The following is a 19,376-nucleotide window of genomic DNA, read 5'->3' on the forward strand; positions in this document are numbered from 1 at the left end:
AACCCAGGACCACATGGAGAGTGTGCTTTCACATGCGTCATTCAACCCCCCGAAATTAGGCCTCGGGTCCTGGCCGGGACTCTGAGAATAACAAGATGAGGAAGACTGGGTCCCGCCCTGCAGCATCAAGGTTTACAGGAGATGCCTAGACCTATTTTGAAGTGAAATAGTATCTCTCTTAGAGGTCCTTACAATCGTATGTAATAGGCATTTTATCTCAATCTTATTGACTAATTTTTTGCAGCAGGTATTTATTGAGCATCTACTATGTACCCAGAGGCTGGGGATGCAGTTTGTGAAGAAAAAAATTAAAAAGACACAATACCTGCCCTCACAGCTCTTAGAGTCAGAATTGACAGAAAATAATCATACAAACCAAGGGCTTAATTCTCAGAGGATGGGGCGGGGAGAGGGGTTGACCTAGTCGGAAAGTTCCAGGACATTTGCCAGAGGAGCAGACAGTGAGCTGAAATCTGTGGCTGAGTAGGATTTAATGGGCCAAAGAGGGAGGGAGAGCATTTCAGGTAGAGAGAATGGGAGAGGTGAAGGTCCTGGGGCTTGTGAGGACTCAACCAAGGGAGCAGAAGGGAGGGGGCGTGCAAGATGAGGCAGGACACAAAGGTAGGACAGTCTTGTCTTGAGCCTCAGAAAAATAGGAAGCTGCTTCAGGACTTTAAGCAGGACAATGACACAGTTAGTTTTCCATTGCCAACAGATCCTCTCTCCACGGAGTGGACTTAAGATTGGAGCAGGTGGGCCAGCCGAAGACAAGAGTGGTGGTCCTGGTTAGCAGAGATGGCAGCCTATGGTAAGGTGCGGGTAGGTCAGGTGGAGAGAGCATGGCGAGTGGGAAAGATATTTAGGAAGGGGGTAGACAGGACTTGATTGGACATTTGTGCATATCATGCACGGTTCATACATTTCTGGCTTCAGCATCCAGAGAATGTTGGTTCTCGGCAGTGAGATGAGGCAGATGGTCAGATTAGAAAGCGAAGGCTGGTTCTGCTTTGGAGGTTGAGTTTGCGATGTCTGTGGGACATCCAGGTGGAGATGCAGAGATGACCATATGCTGTGGCACATGGAGGAGAGGCCTGGAGTAGTGGGTCTGGAGCCACCGTCTTAGAGATGCCCATCCCAGCCCTGGACACATGGAGAGTATATAGCACAGAGAGTTCTAAGGGTTGAGGAGGAAGCCCTGAGTGACGCCAACATTTAGGAGAGGATAAGTTTTCATAGGGGCGGGAACAAGAGAGACCAGAGGTAGAAACAAACGAGCATTGTATGTCAGAGGACAAGGCAAGAGTGGTCTAAGAAGAAAGGGGCCCACCGTGCTGAGTGCATCAGAGACCAAAAGCCCTCTGAGGGGTGGCCATGGATTGAGTGTCCATGATGGGGTCTGCCAGGGCATAGGATGGATGGTGGTCAGCCTCCAACCTCCATGGCTCACGACAACAAAGGTTTACTTCTCACATGATGTGTGAGCTAGGAGTCGGCTGGCTCTAGACCGTGTGTATGTCAGTCCCAGGCTTGAGGAGCAGCCTTGTGGAGGGACGCCCTTCTGGAGCAGAGGGAAGGATGGCAGCGTGACGAGCTGGGGTCCGAGCCATTGGCTCTCTGAGGTGCGATGCAAGATGTGCGGAGTGTGCAGTTATCCTTCCACATTGCGGGGCTCAAGGGGGCAGCGCCTCCACCATCTGGAAAATCCACGCACAGTTTTGTTTTTGCTCCAGGGTCTCAGGAAACTCCTTAGCTCCCTCTTGATCGGCAGACACAGCCTCTTCCATTACTTCTACACTGTGTAGGCCAAACCGTTTTTTTTTTTAAATTTTTGAACCAAACTTTGCTCACCTGAACAGCAGGTGAGGTAGAGGTAGATCCTTCACCTTCATTGTCCTTTAGGAAATCATATAAGTTCTTAGCGTTTTCTTGTATGATGCCAGAATCTACTTGAATGCCTTATTTATAACAATCCTGCACCCAAAAGATGCGGATCTCGTGCTTTATGCAAATGCTTAGCTGTTGGTGCAGCTGCAGCCACACCCTTGTAGGTTTCCTTCTCTTTTCTAGACAGGCCTTAGGGTCGGCTCTTTACATCATAGGGCGAACAGCGGCGGCAGTTGTTTAGCCTAAACAAAGCCTGTCTGACAATTCCCTTTTACCTTCAACCTCATCACCCTCGCACCTCTGTTTCTAGAGAGCACTTCCTGAAACTAGGAACACCACACCTGGGACCCATGATGTTAATAGAGTTTATGGCATTTAAAGGACACAAGATACAGGAAACTGGAGGTGCAGAGATCACTGCAAGATGTCTCGTGAGAGGTTGGCGTAAACCCACTGGGTATCCCCCAGGCCAGTGCGGGAACCGCAGTTCCTTTACTACAGGTTTAATTTTAAGCAAGAAAATTGTGTAGCTGTTCATTTATATTATTAACAGTAATACTGCACAGACTATACAGGTAAAATTATGCATAGCAGGATCTACATTTAATGCATTTATGAGTTCCTAAACTTTCTAAGATCACTCTACCTTTCTAGCCCTCGTGTGTCATCTGCTGGCCTTTGGTGTTTCGCAAAATGTCCACAAATTTCCATCTGATTTCTTATGCTGTTCCACAACAAGTGGAAACCCCGACAGGAAGAGAGGAGGACCAGCCGTGTCTGGGTGGGCTCTCAGCCCAGGCCCCACTGGCAGAGGCCGCGTGCTGCCTGGAGCACAGGGGACCCTCCTCTCCTTCGATCATGATCTTTGAGTGTGGCTCATTCCTCACATCACACTCAGTGGGTGATGCTTGAGGTTGTTTGTGATTGCATATGGGTTTTCTTTTGCTTTGGAAGGCGAGTCTGGCGTTCATTTGAAGTTGGATTGACTCCTACAAGTTTGGACTGGAAAAGACCTTGGATTTACAGTCACCTGAGATAAGATCCGTCGTGATTCCACCTGACCGAGGAGGTGGATCGGCGAAGGTCCCCTTCACAAATAGGACGTCCATTCCCACAGGACCGGGACACGAGACGTGCATGGCTTACGGGGACACGTTTCAGTGGACCGCTTAAAATAGTACCCAGTCGATGAGTAGTTAGCTGAGGAGGCCAGAGTGCATCAGACTAAACTACCTGGGCAAGGAGGAGGGGCAGGACAGGCACTGGCACTCAGTAGGGTCACACTATCCAGTAGGGCAGCCACTGCCCAATGCGGCTATTGAACACTTGAAATGCAGATGATGCAAACTGAGATGTGCTACAGCATAAAATATATGCAGGATTTTGAAGATTTAATATGAATCAAAGATAGTAAAATGTATCACTTGCATTTTTTTATATTGACTACATATGGACATGATAATAATTTGGATATATTGGGTTAAATAAAACATATCATTTAAAAAAAAGAGACCATGGATTTACATGGTCCATCAAGTTGCCTCCTAGTTGTGGGTCTCCTTCCAGCACGTTAGTGCTTTTCAAATGGAGCTTTGGTGGGTCCTGGAGGGCAAGGAGCGAGGCCCCGAGGAGCCCTTTATTGACTGGCTTCCTGTTCCCAGGGGGAGGGACTCCTGGCCTCCTCTCCCAGGGCGGGTTCGGTGGAGTCCTGGAAGCTTGGAGCTCGGGTTTCTCCCTCCTCCCTCCCATGGTGTGGGAATAGAAGTTGTTGGTGAGACATGACTGCAGCATGCACAGCCAGCAGGATCCCTGCATGGGCCCATCGTGCATGCTCTGGCTTCTTCTGCCACCTGCTCTTGTGGCCTCTTCCATCTGCTCAAGAATTTGGGGCAGTAGGCAGGGCCTGCTAGAAGAAGGCTTCTCCACCCAGCTTGTCCCTGCAGTCTGACTGGGGACCAGCTGGCCAGCTTCGCTGTCCCGGCTCTGTGCTGTGGGTGGGAGTCGGGAGGCCACGTGCCCACGCCTGCAGGGATGCCGGTCGGCCCCCTGGGTCTATCTCTACAGGTTTGGCCCCAAAGAGAAGGGGGTCAGGGATTTGAACCTCAAACCTCAGCTAAGTGGGGCAGCATGCACCTGTACTCTTCCTGTTTCTATTTCCTATTTCTGCTTGAAGAAGAGATTCCCAGATGAGCACTTAGTGTGAAGGTCTGAGGTGCAGTGGGCACTGGAGATGGCAGAGTCATCGGCAGCAGGGGTGGGTGCTCTGACCAATGGGCAGAGGCCTGCTGGTCCCTGGACACTGCAGTTTTCAGTTCTCTTCCAGGACCTGAGCTCGGGAAGAAAGAAGAAACTCAGAAGAAAGATTTACTTCAACACCTGTAGAAATATTTACATTTCTCCCTTCTGTAGGTTTAGCTTGGCCAACTGAAATCAGGGTTCGGGCTCAATTTTTAAACATGTTCTTTGGAAAGTCAGCCTGCCAGGAGCAGCAGGAAAATGTCAGTTTTTTTATTGTGCTGCACACAAGTGGCTTCCCTTTCTTCTTCTCTCATGTCAGATGTTTCACATACAGTATTTTACTTAATCCTCCAAGAAATTGGGTAAGGCAGATATTATTAGCTTATTTTTACATATGAAGAAACTGAAGCTCTGGGCTATTAACAAGGTAACTGGCTTCACTGGAGCTGGGAGGAGGGTTGTGGGTGAGGGGAGAACCCAGAGAAACTCGTGGAGGGTACACTTGTCCTCGGAGGACTTCCCACTGAATTAACCTGCCATCGAGTCGATTCCAGGTTTGCATTCATTTCCAAGAGGCCCAGCAGGTCTCCTGGTCTAACTTGCTCATTTTATAACTGGGAAAGATACGGTCCAGAGGGTGGGACAATTGGCCCAAGGACAAGAATGTGCAACAACTGCTGGATGTCTTGCAGTATCCATTGCCCCTTCTTCCTTAGTAACAGGATGCTTCTACAATGCATAACATCCCAGCATCCCTTGTACATATACAGCCAGCAACTAATCCCAACCAACACGATGTAAGATTTCCTGGGAGCCTCCATATGGAGAGGGGTGTGCCCCCGTTTGTTTTTTCAACCTTTTTCCATCCTGCTGCCTGACATGCACATGTGACAGCTGGCACTGCAGCAGCCATTTTGGACCAGAAGGAGTCCCTCCCTGGGAATGTGAGAGAGGAGAGCTGGAAGGAGACTGGGTCTCTGTTAAACTTTGATCGCCAAAAATTTAGTTTATGTAAGAAAAATAAAACTTTTATCTTATTGTTCTTAGTTTTTCTCTTCATGCAGTTGAACTGTCACAGGGTTACAATCCTGCAAGTACCTTGACTATGTGGTGAGGCCTTCAGGAATGTCACCTTATTCTCATGACAGGGAGCTGAGACTCTGCCGAAGCCATCGACACCCAGGCATGGAAATAACCTCCTTAAGCTGAGTTTTCATCACTTTCTTCCTCTGTAGACCACCAAAGCTTTCTCCTACAATATGAGTCAAACGAAAAGTCTTAATAACAAAATGTAAGATGCTCAAGAAAGTAACTCCAATGTACAACCCATCTTCTCTACTCTGGTGCGCTTTTGGATTTGGCTAATGTGCTGCTTCCTGGAGCAACTTCTGCAGCTGCCGGGGCTCAGCTTTTGGTCCTGATGGTTCCACCTGTGAGCTGCCTCCCCCTCCCTCTCCTCAGACCTCAGCCAGGAGGCTCTTCCTCCAGGAATTATACAGAAAAGGTGCTCGGGCAGTTACTTTGCTATTTGAGGGGAACAATATCAATGTGAAACCTTGCTAGACTGTATACATCCAGATAAATTCTAGAGAAACTGAAAAGTTAATTTTTTTTTAATTCATACCCTAAAAAGGAATCAGATTGCACTAAGTATTTATCATATTCTTCACGTGGGGAGATGTTGCAAATTTTTTTTTATTTTTATTTTTTGCGTTGGCAGACACCGGGAATCGAACCTGGGTCTCCAGCATGGCAGACAAGAACTCTCCCTGCTGAGCCACCGTGGCCCACCTGAGATGTTGCAAATTAATGAAGAAAGCAAGAGAAAAGATGGGGTGATTTGATTACAAAAATTTTCAATATCTGTATGTCAAAAATAAAGACAAAAAAACTGAACTCAAACTATACAGTGAATATATAAGAAGGAAATATTCTCAAACTATGACACAGGATTAATAGATTTAATATACTGTAAGTCCATTCAAATTGATAAGAAAACCACTAAGAATTTGACTGATGATTAGCAAAAAGGAGAGATAATTCTCCCCTTCAAGTACAAACGAATAGCATGCACTTGATACAGATATTTAATTTTACTAGTAAAAAAATCAAATGCATAAAAACTAAAACTTCAAAGAAGTAAAATTTAACATAGCAAGTCAATTATATTTCCCAATGTAATTGTGGATGTGTCTATTTTTTCCTTGTGTTTCTATTAGTTTTTGCTTCATGTATTTTGAAACTCTGCTAGGTATATAATCATTTAGGATTGCTGTGATCTTTTGTTAAATTGTCCCTTTATCATTATGAAATAGCTCTCTTTATCCCTGGTAATATTCTTTGCTCTGTCATCTACTTTGTCTGATATTAACATAGCTCCTCCAGCTTTCTTTTATTAGTGCTAGCATGGTGTATCTTTTACCATCCTTTTACTTTTAATTCATTCGTGTCTTTACATTTAAATGGATTTCTTATAGGCGGCATATAGTTGGACGTTGCTTTTTTAAAAAAATCCAATTTGAAAGTCTCTGACTTTTTTTTAAAACCTTTTTTTGGTATAGTATAACATATAAACAAAGCACAGAAATAAAAGAGCAATAGTTTTCAAAGCACTCTTCAACAAGAAGTTACAGGACAGATCCCAGAGTTTGTCATGGGCCACCACACAATCTTCTCAGATTTTTCTTGAAAGCTGCTGCACGACACAGGAGGTCAAAAGGCTGAAATATTTTTTATCACCACAATCGGCTTTTCTCCTTTATTTTTTTTGTTAAAGAATAACATATATACAAAAAAAGCCATAAATTTCAAAGTACAGCACCACAATTCATTGTAGAACATATTTCAGAGTTTGACATGGGTTACAATTCCACAATTTTAGGTTTTTACTTCTAACTGCTCTAAGAAACTAGAGACTAAAAGAGATATCAATTTAATGATTCAGCGTTCGTACTCATTTGTTAAATCCTATCTTCTCTGTATAACTCCACCATCACCTTTGATCTTTCTATCCCATCTTTAGGGGCATTTGGGTTATGGACACTCTAACTTTTTCGTGTTGGAAGTGTCTGTCGCTAATATGGGGTAGGGAGATGAAACTATTTGATGTTCTGGGGAGGCTGGGACCTCTAGGTCCAGGTCCAGGGACCCATCAGGAGGTTGTAGGTTTCTGGAAAGTTGCAACTAGTGCATGGAACCCTTGCAGAATCTTATATATTGTCTTAGGTGTTCTTCAGAATTGACTGGAATGGTCCTAGTTGGGGTTTGGAGGTTATGATAGGTAGCAAGGTCTAACTGAAGCTTGCATAAGAGCAACCTCCAGAGTAGCCTCCCATCTCTATTGGAACTCTCTCAGCCACTGATACTTTATTACACTTCTTTTCCCCTTTTGGTCAGGATGGAATTGTTGATCCCATCGTGCCAGGGCCGGATTCATCCCTGGAAGTCATCTCCCTCATCGCCAGGGAGATGGAAAGTCTCTGACTTTTTTGGGGGTGCTGTATGGGCTGGGAATTGAACCCAGGTCTCCTGCATGTAAGGCGAGCATCTACCACTGAACCACCAGTGCACCTCCCTGACTTTTAATTAGAGTATTTCAATCTTTTACATTTAACGTCATTATTTATGTGATTATGTTTAAATCTACCATTTTGCCATTTGTTTATTTGTAACATTTCTTTGTTGTTCTTCTTTTTCTGTCTTGTTTTTAATTAATTGCATTGTTTAATGATCTATAACATCTTTTTTTATTGATTACTAGCTATAACTCGAGTTTATGCTATACATCTTTAATTTACTACACTCTACCTTCAGATGAGATGATCTTATCCCACTTCTCGTGTATTATAAGAACTCTATAACAGAATGCTTCCACTCCTCTCTTCTTGACCTTTACACTATTATTGTCATTCATTTTACTTCTACATATATTGTAAACCATAGAGCACATTACTTTATTATTTTTTCACTTTAAGCAGTTGATTATTTTTTAAAGAGATTTAAATACTAAGGGATCTTTATGCTTTGCAATGTAGCCTCCATTTCTGGTGTTCTTTACTCTTTTATGCAGATCCCTGCTTTCATCTGATATCATTTTCCTTCAGCTTGAATGGCCTCCTTTAATGTTTCTGTTCTTCAGGTCTGTTGATGATGAATTCTTTTAGCTTTTGCATACACGTTTTTTGTTTTTTAGTACCTTAAAGATGTTGCCCCACTGGACTCCAGATTGCTTTGTTTCCATGAGAATCTGCTGCCATTCCAGGCTTTCTTGCTTGGTAAATACTTTGTACCTTTTATTCTGACTACTTTTAAGGTGTTCTTTTTATTTCTGGATTTAAGCAGTTTGATATGATTTGGAATAGTTTTCTTCATTTTTCTTGTGCTCATGGGTCATTGAGACTCATATCTGGGGTTCATAGTTTTCATCAAATTTTGAAAATTTTAGGGTATTATTGCTTCAAATATTTTTTTTCTGGCTCCCCTTTTCCTTCAGGGAATCCAATTGCCTGTCTATTTGGCTCCTTGACATTGCCCCAGAGTTCATTGATGATCTGATCTTTTCTCCCTCTTTTTTTTTTTTTTTTTTTTTGTTTTCATCTTTGAGTTTCAGTTTGGATAGTTTCTATTGATATGTCTTCAAATTCACTATTTTTGTTTCCAAAATTGTCAAGTCTTACAAAAAGTTCTTTTTTTAAAAATGCAATTTTACTGAGATATATTCACTTACCTTATAATCATCCATAATATACAGTGGTTCACAGTATCATCATATAGTTTTACATTCATTATCACAGTTGATTTTTTAACATTTTCATTACTCCATAAACAATGAAAGTTAGAATAAAAATAAAATTGAAGGTAAAAAAGAACACCCAAAACACTCCATACCTCCCTACTACCCCCCATTGTTTATTTATTTTTTGTCTTTATTTTCTCACTTAACTGTCTATACACTGGATAAAGGGATTGTCAGTCATAAGGTTTACACAATCATAGCGTAAAAGCTATATAGTTATATAATCTCCTTCAAGAATCAAGGCTACTGGATTACAGTTCAATGGTTTCAGGCATTTTTTTCTAGTTACTTCAATACACCCAAAACTGAAAAGGGATATCTATATAATGTATAAGAATAATCTCCAGAATAACCTCTTGTCTCTATTCAAAATTTTTCAGCCACTGAAACTTTTTTCATTTTTCTTCTCCTTTTTGGTCAAGAAGGCTTTCCCAATTCCATGACACCAGGACCGGGCTCATCCTCGGGATTCATGTCCCACTTTGCCAGGGAGATTTTTATCCCTGGGAGTCATGTGCCATGTAGTGGGGAAAGGCAGTGAGTTTGCTTGGGGAGTTGACTTAGAGAGAGAGGCCACAGCTGAGCCACAAAAGAGGTTCTCTTAGCTTTTCCTTTTCAGGAATAAGTTTCAAAAGGGCAAGCCCCAAGATTGAGGGCTTAACCTATTAAATTAGTTGTTCCCAATGCTTGCGAAAATATCAGATCTTCCCCAGGTGGGGAAGTTGAAAATTCCTGCATTTTTCTCCAGTCCCTCAAGGAGACTTTTCAAATACTCTTTTATCTTCTGTCTAGATTACTCTGGGATGTATCAAGGCATCACACTAACCTGTACAAACCAACAAGGTCTCACTCCCTATTAAAGGTTCCATGTATGATCAGTAATCTAAATACTAAAAATAAACTGATTATATGAGTTAAATTAGATACTTTGCTACAGACAATATAAATTTTGCGCCAAACAAGCATCTCTTCCTTTGGTCTCACACAGAAGTTGGAGTTTGAAAATATAGTAAATATCATCCTTTACCCTTTAGTCTGATTTACCTTAGTTCTAACCAGATTGACTTCATTCATAGCTCTAATTGAAGCCCAATCTCTTTTTCAGCTTTTTAAGCAGTTGCTGTGTGGGGTAATGCTGACTTCAGTAGCTGTAGAACTCTAACTCTGAGTCTTTGGTGTCACATAGATACCCGAAGTTCCAGGGAATGACCAGGTTATACACAAAGAGCTCAGCATGTCAGAATTTAGAAATAATAGTTACAATTCCAGAATAAATGAACTGCTGTAATAATTTAGAATCTAGGAACCTTTACAATAGGACTTCACCTGATAACCTATGCCCTCGAATTTGACTGTCAGAGTTTTCACATTGTAGCCATATTAGTGAACCATTATAATATCTGTCTTTTTGTTCCTGGCTTATTTCGCTCAACATACTGTCTTCAAGATTCATTGACTTGGCTTCATGCTTCATAACTTCATTCGTTCTTGTAGCTGCTCACTATTCCATTGTATGTATACATCACAGTTCAGTGTACCTTTAGGCCACCTCCATCCATTGCGAACTGTGAGTACTGCCACCATGAACACCAGTGCGCAAATGTCTATTCATGTCCCTGCTTTCAGTTCTTCAAAGTGTATACTGAATAATGGGGTACAGGATCATATGGCAACCCCATAGTGAGTCTCCTGTGGAACCACACACTGCCCTCCAGGGGGGCTACACCTTTCTACTTCCCTCCCAACAATGAATAGGTACATGTATCTCTCCACCTCTTCTACAGCTCTTGTATCTTTCTGTTTAGTTTGAAATAGTTTTATTCACACACCATATCATCCATCCTAGGTAAACAATCAATGGCTTCCAGTATAACCATATAGTTATGCATTCGCCAACACAATCTATATGAGGACATTCTCATTTTTTCTGCAAAGAAAGAAGAGTGGAAAAAATAAAGAATAAAAAATAAAATAGAATAAAAAGGAGAAACAACAACACTAAGAATCCCATGCCCCTCCCTTATAGCCCCTCTTAATGGCATTTGGCTTTGGTACGTTGCCTATGTTACACTCACCGGAAGAATTTCACAAAGCTACTGTTAACTATAGAGCCCAGTTTGCATTGATTATAATTTTCTCCATATACCATCCCATTCTCAACACCGCGCACTGCTGACATTCATTTGTTCTTCCTCAGGTGAAAGAATTCTTATATTTCTACCTTTAACCTCCATCATTGTTTATTCTAGGTTTTGCTAAGTTTTACAATCCCAGTCTTAATATTTTATCTTTCCTTCTGGTGTCATACATGATCGTAGCTTTCCTCTTTCAACCATCCTCACACTCAGCTTTGGTCAGTGTACTTACAATACTGAGCTACTACCCAATAGTACTGTGCTGTCCATTCCTAGATCTTTACAATCGATCCTGTTGAACATTCTGTACTCCTTCAGCATCCGCTGCCCAATCTCTACCGTTTTTCTATCTCTAATAATCTTGTTCTCAATTGTAATTCTCAAAGTTCGCTCATTAATGTTGGTTCATATTAGTGAGACCATACAGTGTTTGTCCTTTTCTTTCTGGCTAATTTCATTCAACATAATATCCTCAAGTTTCATCCACGTTACTGCATGTGTCGTGACTTTATTCTGATATATCATACCTTGGTTTCTCTCTCTTTTTAGCCTTACTGATAGTCTTCATTTCTACCCTGTTCTCTAGATCTCTCCCTCCTGTCTTTTCCTATCTGCCTATAGCAATCCCTTTAATATTTCCTGTAGAGAAGGTCTCTTGTTCACGAACTCTCTCAGTGACTGTCGGAAAATATTTTAAACTCTCCCTCATTTTTGAAGGACAGTTTTGCCAGATATGGAATTCTTGGTTGGCAGTTTTTCTCTTTGAGTATCTTAAATATATCATACCACTGCCTTCTTGCCTTTATGGTTTCTTCTGAGAAATCCACACACAGTCTTATCTAGCTTCCCTTGCATGTGATAGATTGTTCTTCTATTGTTGCTTTCAGAATTTTCTCTTTGTCTTTGACATTAGACAATCTCATAAGTAAGTGTCTTAGAGCAGGTCTCTTCAGATCTATTCTGCTTGGGGTATACTGCACTTTTTGGATCTGTAGTTTTATGTCTTTCATAAGAGATGGGAAATTTTCTGAGATAATTTCCTCCATTATTCTTTCTGCACCTTTCCCTGTCTCTTCTTCTGGGACATAAATTCATGTGCTTCATGGTGCCATTCAATTCCCTGAGACTCCACTCATAGTTTTCCATTCTTTCCCTATCTGTTCTTTTGCATGTAGAATTTCAGATGCCTCATTGCCTAGTTCAATAATCCTTTCTTCTGCTTCTCCAGCTATGCTGCTATAATTCTCCGTTTTGTGTTTCCTCTCTTCTATTGTGTCATTCATTCCCATAATTTCTGCCATTTGTTTTTTTCCAGGCTTTTAAGTTCCTCTCTGTGGTTACCAGTGTCTTCTTTATGCCCTTCATCTTTTTTGCCATATCTTCCCTCAACTCATTGATTTGATTTTTGAATTGATTTAGCATGTTTGTTTGAACACCTTCAATTAGTTGTTTCAATACCTGTATGTCATTTAAATTGTTAGTTTGTTCCTTTGATGGGCCATATCTTCATTTTTCCTAGTAGGACTCATAATTTTTTGCCCAGTGTGTAGGCATCTGATTTCCCAGATTAATTTATTCTGGAGGTCATCTTCACTCTTTTGCCTAGGGTTTGTTGTTGGTTGGATTTGTTCTCTATCTGTTCTTTGGCCTGCAGTTCAACTTGCTCTAGACCTCTAGCATAGCTTCTGTTTAACTGATCAGAATTTTTTCAGCTCTTGTTTTCCTGTTTCTGCCAATATGGAATCTTTTTAAGGATGGTCTCCCCAGATATGATCAACCCCAATCAGATTTTTCCAGCCTCAGGAGGAGGGTGTAATCATACCGAGGATGAGACCCAGCAGGTTGTCAGTTTCCTGCGGAGCCTCTAGACTCTGTGCTTTTCCTATGCAGCCCAATAGGTGGCACTCGTGAGCCCACAGCTTCCCACTGGGGTAAAGTGAAGTGGAGACTTTAAATCTCAGCAGACCCTTCGTGCCAGGGCAGAGTCGAGACAGAGGCTGAGGGAGAAGGCAGGCTTAAGCTGTTTCTGATTCCCAGCCCCTGAGGTTTGAATTCTCTGAAGGAGTGCTAGCACTTGAGCTGGGCCCTGCACCCCCTTTCTTGGGGAAGAAACACCCTTTAGGGAATTATCTCTTTCACTTGACTTTGTCTCTCAGACCTGTCTTAACTCTGCCCTTTCCTGGGGCAGTGCTGACAATTGAAGATACCTGAGACTTTTGCTAATGAGCTACTTCAAACACTTTTTTACGAAGAAGAAAAAGGGAAGAGTGAGAGAAAAATAAAATAAAACATCTTTTCAGAGCCAGTTTTCCTGGGCCCCCAAGTCATAGCTTACATCCAGCAGTCCAAATGTGTTCATTAAAACCACAGTTGGAACGTGAGTGAGCTAGCTTCCCTTGCTCTGATTAGAAAATGCTTCTTTTCCCCATGAGGAAATGTCTCCCACAGCCTGCCGTGTGTGCCAGTGGGGGAGGGCAACAGCTCCGCAGTTTGGGGGTTTTACTTACTGTTCTGTGCCATGATCTCGACCCTTCCACCTGATCCAGATGGGTGTACAATGTGTGTCTGGTCACAGATGCCCCCAAAACTGTTCTTCCAGACCGTTTTTGGCTATTTACTTGCTGCTTTAGAGGACGAACTAAATTCTACATCTCCCTATACCACCATCTTTCCCCGCCTCTCTCCCCAAAGAGTTCTTAAAACAAAAAAATGCCAAGGTTTATTGCTAAATGCAAAAAAACACAGCACAAAATTTTATACATGTGTGGCTTTTAATATCTTTAAATGTGCCAGAAAAAGGTTAGAAGAAAATGTGTAAATGTAAACAATAGATTTGCCTCCTTGGTGGGATTTTGGATTAGTATTTTCATTTTTTATTTTTCTGTAATTTCCAGAACTTTGTCAATAAGCATGCAATACTTTTGCAATGAAAAATATATCAAAGAAGGGATATAAAATGCCACAGAATGGAGATATCATTTCTTGCCTATCAAATTAGTAAAGATTGAAAATAAAATAAGAATAAGCAGCATTGATGAGGATGCAATGATGAGCGCGTTCTTGTTCAATTCTGCCCACCTCCAGGGACGTTTCTTCAAGAAACCTTGGCAGTGACCCTCTGACACAGATTTTCTAAAGGGTGCCCCCAGCCTCACACTGGCTGTGTGCATCCGTATAGGTAGGTGCCCTTCGATTTATGTGTATATGATCATTATATGGTCGTGAGCAGCTCCATGCTGGTTAGCTTACTTGCAAACTGGACCTTGTACCTGGCAGCTGGCACAATGTAAAGGAGTCCTGAGGTTAATGTCTCTGTTATGCAAGCATTTTTTGCTGTTCTCCTTTTGAAAATTTAATTTAATTTTTTGGGGTTTTTTTGATAATTTAGTTTTTTCATTCTCTCATTAAAGTGAGACACCTGCATTTTATTCCCTATTCATTCTCGACTCTGTTACCACTAGGAGGTGTGGGTCTGGGCGAGTTAATGTCCTTCTCTAGGCCTCCCTCCGCCACAGCCCTGGACCTCGCGTGTACACCAGAATCTCCTGGAGACTTGTTAAGGCGGCGTGCTGGGCCCTGCCTGCGGCGCTTCTGATGCTAGATCTAGGATGGGGCCGGGAATTTTGCATTTCTGGCAAGTTCCCAGGTGACCTTGATGTTGCTGGTCCAGGGACCCCACTTTGTAAACCACTGGCCTGAAATTTTTAAGATAACTATGATTTATGTAATAGTAAACTTAAGACAGAGAGAGCACATGTACTTAAAGCGTGCTTGCGGGGGCAAGGAGTGGGGAAGGGGTGATTGTTTGCACGCTGGCTTTATAAAAAATTCACACAGTTCTAAAAAAAGAAGGAAGAAAACATAATTCTTTGAAAAGTCTTGGGAATTACATAGACAAAGCCACTTAAGCACCAACTCATGTTCAAACTCTAGCTCTTGCATATTTGTAAAAGCTCCATTAGAAGTATATGTCTCTTTCAAGCCTAATCAAGGTTAGGGTAAACACTTCTCTCCTCGTTTCTAAACGTTGCCTTCCTAAGTCATATTTACATGGCAAGAAATACTCCATTCTGACATTGGATTATTCTGCACAATTTATGTTGTTTGCTCTGAAATTAAACTCTTTCTGCATTCAGTTTTCACGGGACAAGGGCACTGTATTCTTTTAAACCAGAAGATTTTTATTGATTTTTCTTTTTCTTTTTTTTTTTAACCTGTGTGACACAGTATGCCTGATAAAGAAACCATTTCTTTCAGGTCTTTAATCTCCTCCGAGAGCGAAAGTAGTATTTGCTGAAATAAAAGTACACCTTGGCAGAAATGCGATGCTAATCCTCTTAGTTTTAATGGTTTGGAAATGGGTGGAATAAGAAGGTAAACATTGTAGTTGATTAATAGGAAGGAAGTCAATTGTCCATGTAGCCACCGCTGTATGTCATACTGTACAATAGTGCTTTATTTTTCATAAGCCCCCAAACAGATTCCCTCTCCATTTTAATGTTCTTACTTGAAAAGTGATCTGCTCGCACCGTTTGGTTAGTAAGTGTTTGATTCCATTACCCCAAAAAAGCAAGCAGTGCACATTTCAAATGGACGTCAAACAAATTCCACTGATAACTGGTGTCATATCAATGGCTTATCGGGTCTTTTTATTGAAAATAGTCGGATATAATGAGGTGCTTCACATTTAAAAGTCTTAAATCTTTGAAAGCTCCAGGCCTAGATGGTTGTGATATTGGCTTATTAAACTGGCATTGGGAGAGAAAGCCGGAGTGGCTGGGGGTGGGGTGCGAGCAAGAGAAAGAAAATCCAGGAGGAAGAGAGGTGGGAGCTGGAGGTAGCAGCGTGATTTAACCCCACGCTGCCCATAGTGGGAAGATGATGTTGGCTGATAGCAGCTTCTGCCAGCCTCTTCCAGGGAGGACTCTTTGAAAAAGGAATCTCCCAGGGTCCATCGGGTGTCCTCGCGGGAATTCTCCTGCCACTTTTGCCAAGATCTCACAGTCTCCTCTGCATAGCGACCAGCCCAGGGTTTGGGGACTTTTCAGCCCTTCGCCAACCACTACGACGAAGCATTGGGAAAAAAAGACGTTTGACAGACTTTCCCACTCGGCTGCAAGAAGAAACACTTTGGGGTCTGGAAAGGAGGGGCTTTCGCACGGAGTCTCCTCAGACTCCTCTTGGGTCCGTACTGGACCCTTTGCACAGCTGAGGAAAGTGAGGGCCCCCCGGGATGGAGAGAGTGTCATGGTATAAAACAGGTCAATGGTTCTTAAAGTGTGGTCTCTGGGCTGCCTGCATCAGCATCAGCTGGGAACCTGAGCCCCATGAGATCCACTAAATCAAAACCTGGGGGCAGGGGCCAGAAATCTGCATTTAACAAACCCTCCAGGGGCTTCCAGGGCACCTCAAGTTTAAGAATCCCATGCTCTCGGATCATAAATATTGACTCTTCTTAAGAGGCGTTAGCAAGTAAGAAGCAATATTTTAATTGAGGGTGATGGAAACCTGGAGTCCACGCATCCTTGGCCCCCCAGCTTATGGTTTTATGGGGGTGTCTGGAAAACCTGGCTTTCCTGTCTTCACCTGCCAGCTGATGGTAGGGTCCCAGGTCGCAGCCCACTTGAATGGCCTCAACTTGATGCTGAGTTGTATCCTGCTTTATGATAGAGCATAGAGCCAGGCAGTCTGGCCCCCCATGTTTCCCCCCTTCTCTCTGTCTCTGTCATCAAATGCTTTCCTGCTCGAGAGGGCCCTCTCTTTCGTGGGTCCCAGAGAGACCACTTGCTCCAAGGATGGTTGCTGGAACTGCAGGGGCCCTGGCAGTGGCGGTGTCACTCAGCACACTTCTTAGCAACGACTTTCACGATGAACAATGCCGCCTGGAGCAAGGGTTGAATGATAAGAGTCAACCCCAGTGAACCACACCCAGCTGGAAAAGAAGGTTCTGGGGGCCACCTCACCCTACCAAGCATATGGGAGCTGATTGGCTTCTGTTCCTTCCTCAGCTGCCAACCTGCCCACCACCCCAAGTGACCCGCACCACCAGCACTCACCTTGACCTCCTTGGGTCCCAGCCGGTCAGTCGAGCACTGGGTGGACAACTCAAGGGGACTCAGGTGGTCGGAACCACAACTAAGCCCAAATATAAGCCGTGCATCTTGGGGTGCTCGCACAAGGTCTTCACTGTAGATAGAGAACAAGGAAAAATAGGCCAGAGTGCTGGACTGGGTGTCACGCTCTGCCACCTCCCAGCTCTGGGACCTTGGACAAGTCACAACTCCTCTGTTTTCTCATAATCACCCCCTATGGGCCTGACCTCCCCACAGGCTCAGCTGTGATGTGGGGATCAAGTGAGCCCCTGCATGGGAAGGCCTTTAACCTGTATACAAAAGTATTAGACGTTAGAGCAACCCTAAAGAGCAGATTCCCTGGAATGGGCTTGAGCCCCCAACCAAAAAACCAGGAACTCCACAGCCCTGCCGAAGGGGTTCCCACAGAGGCCACCCAGCCCTATGCTTCAGCGCCCAGGGCAGGGGAGCAAGCACGGTTTGGGTCTGAGCCCAGAGCAGGGTGACCAAGCGGTACCAGTTTTCCCAGGACGTTTCCTGTCTGGGTATCAAAAGCCCCAGGCAAACTGGGATTGTTGGTCACCTTAGCTCGAAGCCTATCTTATCCTTTACTTGCCTAGAAACTCATCTCAGAGCCTTGTTTCTTATATCTGCGAAATGGAAGTAGCATCAACAACAATAATAATACAGTAAGAGCAGGCATCAACACACCATAGTTATTCCTCCTGGAAACCTTGGCTGATTCCCTCTCCGTCCTCCCCCTCCCTGGTTCCCTGGGTCTTGGCTGCTCCAGTCAGAGCACCTAACAGGTATCAGACAGTGGTCAGCTTCCCTGCCTGGTTTCCAGTGGGCCGGGAGCTCCCGGAGGGCAGGGACTGGACCTTACCCGGCTTTGCATTCTCAGTGCTCAGCTCAATGGAGACAGCAGTGGGCGTGGCAAGTGCTCAGTCCCGTCCGTTACCATGTCAGCTATGGAATTCCCATTAAGAAGACCAATGGTGTAAAGTGTAATCTGGAAAACTCATATGGCAGCTCAAAGAACCAACAGCAACAGCGAGCTCTAACTCTGCGTGCAGAGTGTCGGGCAATGCACCGAGTGTACATGGTTTATGTCAATGAATCCTCCCTACCTCCTGGGGAGCACGTAGAGTGGTTACTGCGCTCTCCATTTTATAGACCAGAAGCCTAAGGCTTAAGTGACTTGCCCAAGGTCACCCAGCTAGGAGGTAGGGGATCTGGGATTCAAACCCAGGTGGCTCGTTTTCACCATGTATGAACTAGGATAAGATGACCCAACCTAGGAAAAGTGGGTCCAAAGCGCTTTTGTGGTGCCTACAAGTACCTGGAAAAGTCCTCCAATATCCACATTATCTCCTCAACTCATCTTTAGTAAAAACATGGTCTCAGACAGTCACCGCCCCTCCCGGCTTGGCCTCCACTCGCTACCCACTGCTGGGCCCCCAGTTTTGCCTGCTGTTCCCAGCGATGCCACATCCTCCTGATGGGTATCCAAACAGGCTGCCCCCACTGGAGTGTCGGGAGACCATTTTCACCACCTGATCAATAATCCCATTGGCTTGGTGTTCCCAGAGGACAGGTTTATAACTTTATCGAGCACTGTATGTGGGGACCATTATAGGGATAATCATCGACAAATGGAGGCTTCTGCATTGCAAATTAACATCTGCTCCAAGTGAGAGAAAATTTGATTTTTAGTTTCGGAGTTTGTGGAAATACCTGTAAGAGGAAGCGTGTGATTTATGGGGTGTCCCGACCTGCGCTCCAGCCGGGACTCCTTCACGCTGGCCCAGTCATTAGCACGTAAAGGACGTAGCCCTTTGTGACCTTGACAGTCCCGTAAAACGTGCTCACTGGCAGCTGGTGGCCTGGCGTCCACAGCCAAGAGCTCTCGTGGTGGTTTCCCACATCCTGAAACAACTGCTTTCAAAGTCTTCCCAGAATTGAGTCTGCAACCTCAGGAGTAAGCTGGCCTTGCCTGCTGGAGGGGAGGTGGGGCCAAGCAGCCCCCTGGCATGTCTCACCTGAACTGGACAGCAGGAGGCATGGGGTCCGGGATTGGCCTTGAGTGGCTCCAGGCCATTTGCTTCATCTCTCGAGCCACCTGTCTTCATCCCTAAAATGCAGATGTGATCTTCTTTGCATTAGAGAATCCTTGTGAGGATTAGATGAGCTGATACCTTCAGACCTTCAAAGGGCTAAGCAGCTTCTTCTTACAGATCCCTGTCCAGCTGT

At 43.8% G+C, this 19,376-nt stretch overlaps 1 long non-coding RNA gene across 1 annotated transcript; it reads right to left on the bottom strand.

Moving 5' to 3' along the window:
* Positions 1 to 15,661: 15,661 nt before the first annotated feature.
* LOC143653281 (uncharacterized) lies at positions 15,662 to 17,320 on the bottom strand. Its single transcript, XR_013161220.1, has 3 exons — positions 17,109 to 17,320; positions 16,639 to 16,934; positions 15,662 to 16,114 (listed from the first exon to the last, which is right to left on the bottom strand). It is a non-coding gene; the product is annotated as an uncharacterized LOC143653281 (long non-coding RNA).
* Positions 17,321 to 19,376: the final 2,056 nt, after the last annotated feature.

This window comes from Tamandua tetradactyla, chromosome 13, assembly GCF_023851605.1.
Source record: "Tamandua tetradactyla isolate mTamTet1 chromosome 13, mTamTet1.pri, whole genome shotgun sequence".
NCBI classification, from domain to species: domain Eukaryota; kingdom Metazoa; phylum Chordata; class Mammalia; order Pilosa; family Myrmecophagidae; genus Tamandua; species Tamandua tetradactyla.